Below are 10,226 nucleotides of genomic sequence, written 5' to 3' on the forward strand. Positions count from 1 at the left end.
ATTTTTGTATTTTTGGTAGAGACAGGGTTTTGCCATGTTGGCCAAGCTGGTCTCAAACTCCCAACTTCAGGTGATCTGCCTGCCTTGGCCTCCCAAAGTGCTGGGATTACAGGCATGAGCCACCATGCCCGGCCCCACACACCTTTTAAACAACCGATTTCATCCATCGGGAAGTGCCTGCAGGGCTGGTGTGGGCATGCGGGTGAAGGTGACACTGGGAGAAGTTAGGATTCTCCATGACCTCTGTTACTCATATTCCCACACTCCTCAAATTAGCCTGAGTCTCGAGGACAGTCTGATGGCTGGGCAAACCCTGCGGCAAACCATTCCCCAGCCCTCCCCTCTCAACTAGAGTCCTTCTGATACATGATTCTGGGCAGCTGTTGTTACCCGTGTCCTCCATGTTCTTCCAGAGATATCCATGCATGCATCGGCATATGTGTATAATTATTATATCTATATATCATCCCACAGGCTTTTGACATCAATAGTAGCATATTATTAAATTGTTCTGCACCTTATTTTATTAACTTAGTATCTTTGGTACTGCTCAGTATAAGAACATATAGACCTGTCCAGGCGTGGTGGCTCACGTCTGTAATCCTAGCATTTTGGGAGGCTGAGGTGGGTGGATCACTTGAGGTCAGGAGTTCGAAGCCAGCCTGGCCATCGTCGTGAAACCCCCATCTCTACTAAAAATACAAAAATTAGCCAGGTGTGGTGGCAGGCGCCTGTAATCCCAGCTTCTCGGGAGGCTGAGGCAGGAGAATTTCTTGAACCTGGGAGGCAGAGGTTGCAGTAAGCCGAGATAGCGCCACTGCACTCCAGGGTAGGCAACAAAGCGAGACTCCGTCTCAATTAAAAAATAAATAAATAAATAAAAAAGGAATGTATAGACCTTCTTCTTTATTCTTTTTGATGGCTGTATGTGGACGTTCTAAAATTTATGTAACCAATCTCCTATTGATAATATTTAAGTTATGTCTTCAGCATCATATGCAACTTACAAACAAGGTTGCATCGACTATCAATCTATAAATGTCTTTTTGAACATTTCAAGAATAATTGCAGGATAAATTCCTAACATGAGAATTTCTGGGTCAAAGAGGATATGCATTTTACATTTAATAGCTATTTGTCAAATTGTCTTCCAAAGTGGTCGTACCAATTAACACCCCCACCTGTAATAAATGAGAGTGTCTTTTTTCCCCACACCCTGGAGAGACAAAATATTTATAGGCCCACTTTGGAGTGCATGGCGGAGGAAGCTGTTGGCCGTTATATAACCCTCATCATTAATAAGCCTGGGGGTGGGGGGGAGAAAGAGAATTTGGTTAGTGGGTGCAAACATACAATTAGATAGAAGCAATAAGTTCTACTGTTCGATAGCAGACTAGGGTGACTATATATACAATGTATTGTATATTTTGAAATAGCTAGAAGAGAGGACTTAAAATATTCCAACACATAGAAATAATAAATGCTTGTCTGCGGCCATGCCACCCTGAATGTGTCAGATCTTGTTTGTTCTTGGAAGCTAAGCAGGGTGGAACCTGGTTAGTATTTAGATGGGAGAAATGATAAATGCTTGAGGTGATAGATATCCTAAATACCCTGTCAAACATTATACATTCTATATATGTAACAAAATATCACACGTATCCCATAAATATGTACAAATATAATGTATCAGTAAAGAGAGGGCTGGGCACCATGGCTCACACCTGTAATCCCAGCAATTTGGCAGGCCAGGGTGGGAGGATAGCTTGAGGCCAGGAGTTCAAGATCAGCCTGGGCAACATAGCGAGACTCTGTCTCCACAAAAAATAAAAATAAACATGAATTAGCCAGGCATGGTGATGCTTGCTTATAGTCTCAGCTACTTGGGAGGCTGATGCAGGAGGATTGCTTGAGCCCAGGAGTTTGAGGCTGCAGTGAGCCTACGACTGCACCACTGCACTCCAGCCTAGGCAACAGAGGAAGACCCTTTCTCTAAAAGAAATAAATTAAATAAAATAAATAAAAATAAAAAGACTGAAAAGCACAGTGGTAAGAGAAAGGACTTTGGGGCTCAACAGTACTAGCCTTGAACTCTGGCTGTTACTTATCCATCGTGTGATAAGCAAATGCCTTAACCCCTGTGTGCCTCACTTTCTTAACATATAAAATAGAGGTAAAAATCATACCCACTTCAAGGGTCATTATAAAAAGCCAACAGAGATAATGTATGTAAAGCTTCTGGAATAATGCCTGGCACACAGTAGGAGTTTAATAACTGGAAATTCATTGTTGTAGTGGGCAGTCTTCTGAATCTGTGTCCTCTTTGTCCACTAATGGCTTTGATCTGGATTTGGCTCAGGCAAGACCTGGGGAAGTGCCCAGACTGAGGGCAACTGGAGGTACAGGGTGGTCTGAGCTGACCCAGCAGAGTGAGGCTGGGCAAGCTCTAGGAGACAGACCAGGCAAGTGCTCATAAGACCGGAATGGGAGGCTGGAGCATAAGGCAGTTCAGTTTTTCCCAAAGTGGGGGTGTACAAGACGATCTCATATGACTCCTTTATACTGTTAATGTTTTCATTTTATTGTGCACTGAAAAATAAAATCAACACATTCAATGAATGATTCCAAGGGGATTCTTGCTTTTACAAAAAATGCTAAAGTAGGCATTCACATGTTTAAAAAGTGAGTTGATTTAAAATTTAAAATTACTAAGTCATAGTACATAACGCTTGAGCCACAGCTATCCCCAAAATCATGATAGCGATACATTAATGACTGAAGTTCTTTAAACATTGACATACAATGCCAATTCCAGAATTCAGCTCAAATTCTGCAATTACACAGGCTGGGGTTGAAACCCAGCTTTTTTGCTAACTGTATAAAATTAGGCAGGAGGGCTAACCTCGCTGAATCTCAGATTTCTAATCTGTAAATTGATTATCTCAATTTTATCTCACAGAGTTGTGAAGATTCAATAAAATCACAAATGTGAGGACAATCTGGCTGTGACATCTGTCACCCCACTGATCTCCAGAGTTGATTCGGCTGATCAGGCTGGCTGAGCAGGTGTCCCCTTTCTCCCTCACCACTCCACATGCATTCCTCCCGAAACTGCATACTTGGTCAAAGAGGAAGACCTTTCCTGATAGAGGAGGACCATTCTTCAGTCAAGGGTATATGAGCACCTGTTCTCTCCTGCCAGAATCTCCAAAGGAGCTCTCAATAAAATCACGAGATTTTATTGTGCACAATAGCATGAGCCTGTAATCCCAGCTACTCAGGAGGCTGAGGTAGGAGGATTGCTTGAGCCCAGGAGTTTGAGAGCAGCCTGCGCAACATAGTGAGACCCTGTCTCAAAAAAAGAAAGAAAGAAAAGAATAATAATAGTAATAAATCACCTGTGCAACGTGCTCACTTTTCTCTTTGGAAGGTAGTAAGTGTACCTAATAAATGTGATCATTGTAATCATCACAGTGAGCACAGGCTAAAGCATCTTGACTTCATTCTATAAGCAATAAGAGTATTTGTTTTTACAGAAGTCATCATGTTGTGAAAATAATTTTTCAACATTAACAAAGAACATTCTTCAAGTAAAAGGAAAACCACCCATCAATCTCCCAACCTTCAATAATTTTCAATTTTGCATATTCTCCAGACTTTGTCAACATGAATACTTACTTTGCATGGTCGCAATCAGTGTTCATGCAAATTTTTTTATCCTGACTTTTATAAACAAATATGATGTTATAAACCGGTTTCCATGTTTCTGCATATTCTTTATAATTATCATTTTGCAGCTGCATAATATTGCATTGACTATGTTAACCATGGTTTTCTTAACCATTTCACTGTCCGGGGAAATGGAGGATAATGCCAGGGTCATGCCTGGAACTTTTCTTGTCTATTGCATTATATTCTTAAGATCAAATCCCAGCAGTGAGATTAGTCAGTCAAAAAATAATAATATTTTCAAGGCTCTTGTTATATTTTACTAGATTGTTTTCCAGAGTTTTGCACACTGCTCCCAGAGATGTAGGAACACAGACATCATCCAACCTTGCCAGTGCTGGGTGATGGTGTTTATAAACATCTGCTAATTTAATAAGTATGAAATGCTGTCCTCACATGGCTTTCATTTCCATCTCTTTGATCACTAACAGGTTGAACTAGTTTCCAAGTATTTGTTTACCGTCTGCATATCCTCTTGGGTGAAGTAGTCATCCACTTCCTTCACCTGTTTATCTGTTGAAGTCTTGAGGCTTGTCTTATAAATGTGAGCGAGCACTTCAGAGTCAATAGACATTAATCGCTTCCAGCCAGATTTGGCCATTGAGGCTCCTGAGCAGGGGGATGCATGATCAAAACTACACCCTGGACAGATTAACTTTAAATTAATTGGAGAAAATGGGCTGAGAGGCAGAGATATGTGTCACTGGCCTACAGTGTTTGATCCTATACTGGGACCCTGAACTGGGGCAACGGCCTGAGTCCCTCACTACCAGTAGCAGGAGGCTCCATGTCCCCCATATTAGAGCTTGTGGCACTTCCATTTGCCCCACCTCCTACAATACCCCACACACATGTACTCACTCTCCCTTGCAAATCTAGTGGCTTCAACCCACAGAATTTAAGGGGAAAGGAATTGTTCTGTCCTGTTCACTTACCATAGAAATGAGAAAAGTGGTGTCCACATGGGATCACCTAATGAAGGGATGCCATCCCCAATGGTGCCTATAAGGAAATGGGGGAGGGTTGGAGAGTTGTGCAAAATGCAACAGGGAATCGTCACAGTCTCTTGCCCCATGATAGAGGGTTCTCAGATTAAGAGAGTCTACAGCAACTAATCTCACGGCCACTCTGGGCAGGACTTCCCAATGCTTCCCCAACCCCACCTCCATCCTAGACTTTACCCACTCTGCTGAACACAGATGTGACCCATAGCACCTTGCACCATGATTATTTGATTAGCACCTCCCGCAGTAGACTATGTTTCTGATAGGTCAGCAACATTTGCTGAGCACCTACTCTGAGCCAGGGCTGTGCCAGGTGCACGAAATAAAGCCAAAGAAAACATGGACCCTGAACTCAGCACGTTCAGAGTCAAGTGGGATAGGGAGGCTCTCTTCACTGGAAGGTAACCCCAAGAAACAATGGGACTCAACTTTCTAACCGAGAGAACTCCAGGGAGCTAAAATTCTGACTTCTGGTTAAGACTGGTGTGGAGCTTCATTAAAGAAGAAAAGATTCACCCAGGCCTGAGTTCACAGCCTGGCTTTGCAGTTTTTAAGTCATGTAACCTTTGATGAAGTTATGTGACCTCTCCACCCAGCTGCCCCTAGCACTTGCAGGGGCAGGGCTGGAGTGCAAAGGGAGGCACTGATACCACAGCCTGGGAGGCACCACCCCACTAGTACAAGCCGGGCAACCCCTGCCCACAAGGCATCCCTAGCCTCCCAACTGCAAGCATCACTCTTGCACTTGGAAAGGAACCTGACCTTTGAAATCTAGGTTCAAATTTAGAATGATCCAGCTCCTTGAAGTTCTATATAGAAATACAGCCAGCAGCCAGGCCTGGTGGCTCACGCCTGTAATCCCAGCACTTTGGGAGGCTGAGGTGGGTTAATCACTTGAGGACAGAAGTTCGAGACCAGCCTGACCAACATGGTGAAACCCCGTTTCTACTAAAAATACAAAATTAGCGAGGCCTGGTGGTGCACGCCCGTAATCCCAGCTACTTGGGAGGCTGAGGCAGGAGAATTGCTTGAACCCGGGAGGCGGAGGTTGAAGTGAGCCAAGATCGTGCCATTGCACTCCAGCCTGGGCAACAAGAGTGAAACTCCATCTCAAAAAAAAAAACAAAACACACACCCAGCTTCCCTCCACTTCCCAATCACAGCTCCATCTCAGACAAACAAGGGGCCTCATGTCCATGCACATGAATATCCAACCCACATGTTTAAGGCCCAGCCACACCCTCTCCAAACATCTGCCCCTTGGCCACCCTTTGGCCATGGGTTCATGCACTGGCAGAAAGGTAGTTCAGAGAAGAAGCCCACAAAGGCCCGGGAAGTCCACTTGGGCTTTTTGAGATTCCAGGGTCCAGGATACCCTATGTGTGGTCTAGAAGAGAGATGCAGCCTCTGGGAGGCACATCCCTTGGTCTTAAGGACTTCCTGCCCCATGGACGGAAACTGGCTAGATGAAGGCCAGAGCAGAGCCCTCTAAAGCACAGGGCTCAGGGAAGGACTCTTTTTGCCCAGATCTAAGAGCAGCACTACCTCTCTGAGCCTGTTTCTCCATCTGTAAGAAGGGGACATTAATAGACTCTCCCCCCTAGAGTTACTCTACATCAGCCAGCACACGTAAGTTCACGACATGAAGCAAGGGCTTAATATACACCCGTTGTATTATAAATAATAGGCCGGGCATGATGGCTCATACTTGTAACCCCAGCACTTTGGGAGGCCGAGGAGGGTGGATCACAAGGTCAGGAGTTTGAAATCAGCTTGGTGAAACCGCATCTCTACCAAAAATACAAAAATTAGCCGGGTGTGGTGGCGTGTGCCTGTAGTCCCAGCTACTTGGGAGGCTGAGGCAGGAGAATTGCTTGAACCCAGGAGATAGAGTTTGCAGTGAGCCAAGATCTCGCCATTGCATTGCAGCCTGGGTGACAGAGCAAGACTGCATCTCGAAATAAATACATACATACATACATACATATATACATACATACATATATACATACATAAAATACATGGACAGGGACCCTAAAAATGAGACAGGGAAAGAGAAAAACATGTTCTGACAACCTTGCCCTTTATACTAATTTAGGTTTTCTTCCCCGTTTTAGAAAGGGCCTGGACAGAAGCCCTGTTCCCGTCAGGCCAGGCAGAATAGGGCATGGAACTCACTGTGGAAGGGTTCTGGGTGAGAAGTGCAGCCCCATCCCTCCACCTCCCAGCACAGTAGGCAGCACGTGTTGCCATTGACTGGCTCAGGAGCAGGTCTGGTGACCAGTGGGAGAGCTGAGGAGCCCAGGGTGGGGTCTGAAGGAATCCCTAGAAAATCTGATTTTCCCCCAGGGCCCACATCACGTGCCCAGAGCTGGGAAAGTGGAGGCAGCATGGGATCTAGCTGAGAGGCTCCATCTGTGGTAGCTTCCAGTTTGGGAGTCACAGAGACACCTGGATGATACGAAGATGTAGCTTTGCAGGACTCTCTAGAACATAGAGTCCAAGATATTCCCTTCAATGATGGGACCCTGAAGCCCACAGAGGAGAGGTCTGTCCCAGTTACTCAGCCGTTCAGAGGCAGAGACCAGGCTAGAACTCAGGACTCTTAATTTGGGCCAGGATTCCTTTTTACCACGGTGGGCAGCCCTGGCAAGTGCCAGGTAGGGTGGAACTGTGAAGGTCATCTGAGGGGTAGTACACATGAGTAGGAAGTCATATCTAAGAACTGACCCCCAGACCTGGCTCTGCCACACACTCCTTATGAGACCACAGGTGCTTGGTGCAGTGGTTCACACCTGCAATCCCAGCACTTTGGGAGGCCAAGGCAGGCAGATTGCTTGATTCCAGGAGTTCAAGACCAGCCTGGGAAACATAGTGAGACCCCCATCTCTACCAAAATTAGCCAGACGTGGTGATGTCTGCCTGTAGTCCCAGCTACTTGGGAGGCTGAGGTGGGAGGATTGCTTGAGCCTGGGAGGCGGAGGTTGCAGTGAGCCAGGATCATGCCACTGCACACCAGCCTGGGTGACAGAGTGAGAGAGAATGACACACTGTCTCAAAAAAAATAAATAAATGCCAGCAGATCATCATTTTTCTTTCCGCCTCTAGACTGCAACGCCTATTTCTCCAGGTTGTCACTAGGCTAAAAGTAAAAATAATATTATCAGCATTTATCAAATACAGGGTCAGCTACTCTGTTATGTTCTTTCATGCCTTGTTTCTTTTAAGCCTCAAACAACCCTATGAGCTGGGAACGAGTATCGCCCTCCTTCCTCCCATCTTATTTATTTACCTATCTATTTATTTATCTATCTATTCATTTATTTATTTATTTTGAGACAAGGTCCTGCTAAGTCACCAGGGATGGCCTCAAACTTGAGCTAGGAACTAGTGTCATCACCCCCCAATTTCTTTTATTTATTGACTGATTGATTGACTGGTTAATTTTGAGGCAGGGGTCTCGCTAAGTCGACAGGGCTGGTCTTGAACTCCTAGTCTTAAGCAATCCTCCCGCCTCAGCCTCCCAAATTGCTGGGATTACCAACACGAGCCACCATGTCCGGCCCCTCCCATCTTCTGAATGGGAAAACTGGGGTTTGAAAAGGTAAGCGACTTGCCCAAGGTCGCCTCCCTAGCTAGAGAGCTGCAGAGCCAGGGCACAAACCCATCAAAGCCTGTGCTCTCGCCCATTGAGCCACCGCACCTCGAACACTAACCGCCAAGCGTTCTACACAGTGAAGGTGCCAAAGAGGTGAAGGGAAGAGCCAGGGAGGTTCTGTGGACTCACTCGGTGGGTATGCCCAGAGGGATGGAGGATCTTGGGTGGCACATTGAGAGTAGCTGCGCTGTTAGTAAGTGGGAACTCGGAAGTCCAGACTCATCCAGTCTGTGCCAATATACCCCCCCTTCTACCTGGTCTCCTTTCCAAAGCCCGCTGTTCTCCAGACAATGGCGGGGGGAGGGGGTCCTCCTCCTTCTCAGGGAACATCCGACGCTGAGCCCATCTCCAGAGATCTTGGTTTCCCGTGGGGCTGCAGATCCACCTAGAGCCACCAGAGGGCGGGCCAGCACTGCGGCCAAGGCTTGAAGACCCAGCACCCCAAAGCCCGGCCAAGCCTCCAGTCCAGTGTCCAAGAGTCCAGCCAGAGGCCGAATCCTCGATTACACTTTGCCATCAGCTTACTCCTCGGATCTCAAAATGTCTAACTGCATAAGCCCAACTCATGTTCAGGCATGATGTGTCTGATTCTACTGGGACAACCATTGCCACCAAAGAATTATTGCCAAAATAGTAACGACATCAGCTACCTACCACCCCTCCACACACACACACACCTCATTTTACCAAGCACTTTCTCATACCTGGAGTGCCTGGAGACTTAATGCAGCCTCGCGATGACCGGGTAGCCTCACCGTACAGATGAGGAAACTGAGGCACAAGGAAGGGGAGTACACTGTCTAGGGTCACCTGGAGAACTCTGATCTCCAGACTCAAGTTTCCAATTCGTCCCCCCTACCCCAACCCTAACCGGAGCTGGGTGGAGTGGGGACAGCAAATGTGAATGGGGGGAGGTAAGAGGGGTCAGAGTCCTCTACAGAGAAGACCAAATGCATTATGGCACCTACTGTAAAATGAGACCAGCCAGCCACCCACCCACTAGCCAGCCACCTAAAAGTCTTCAGTGGGCACCTGCTGGAAACACGACAATGGATGACACGAGTTCCCTGCCCTCAAAAAGCTGGTAGTCTAGTTGGGGGTAGAGGGGATGAGTCAGCAGATAATTATGGGAAACCGTGACACCTGTATAAGGGGCGGGGATGAGCGAGGGGCTGCGACTGCCTGGAGCCAGGGATTCCTGGACGGGGCTTCCCTTTCCTCGCAGCTCGTCCCAGGAGGGGGAGCTCCCCTCCCAGCTTCGGGGTTCCGCCTGCGTTGGGGGCCCAGGGTCCCCTCCCACCGCTCTCCGAAGAGCGCGGGCCCCGGGAACCGATGACAGCACACCTGAGTCAGCCCGCCGCCCACCCGCCCCTCAGCGTCTGTCTCTGCATCTTGTGATATTTCGCTCCCCGGGAGCCAGCCCCACTGCGCTCCGGAGGCAGCTCGGCAAACAAACCCAGCGACAGATTGTGCCGCGGCTCATTCCGGGGAAGGACGCCAAACCCCACCCTGCTACCCCCAACACTCCCTCCCCGCCGCCGCCTCCAGGCGCTCCCCCCAGGCGCAGGCCCTAGTCGGGGTGGGTCCTGGGGAAACGCAGGGGCCTGTCCTGCCTCCTGGAGATAGGGGGAGCCCGGGGTGAGGGGAGACGGGAGCCCCAGAGACTTTCCTTTCTGTTTCTACCTGATCCGAAAACGAGAGGGGCGGGAGAGGAAATTTCGAGGCACAGAGAGGAGCTGGGGGCCCCAGAAGGTCCGAAAATGGAACCAGCAGGGGGCGCCCGAGAGCCGAGGTGCCCGCGGGCCGGGAGCCTGCGAATGAAACCCGGGGAGAGG

Source organism: Symphalangus syndactylus, chromosome 1, assembly GCF_028878055.3.
Source record: "Symphalangus syndactylus isolate Jambi chromosome 1, NHGRI_mSymSyn1-v2.1_pri, whole genome shotgun sequence".
Taxonomy (NCBI): Eukaryota; Metazoa; Chordata; class Mammalia; order Primates; family Hylobatidae; genus Symphalangus; species Symphalangus syndactylus.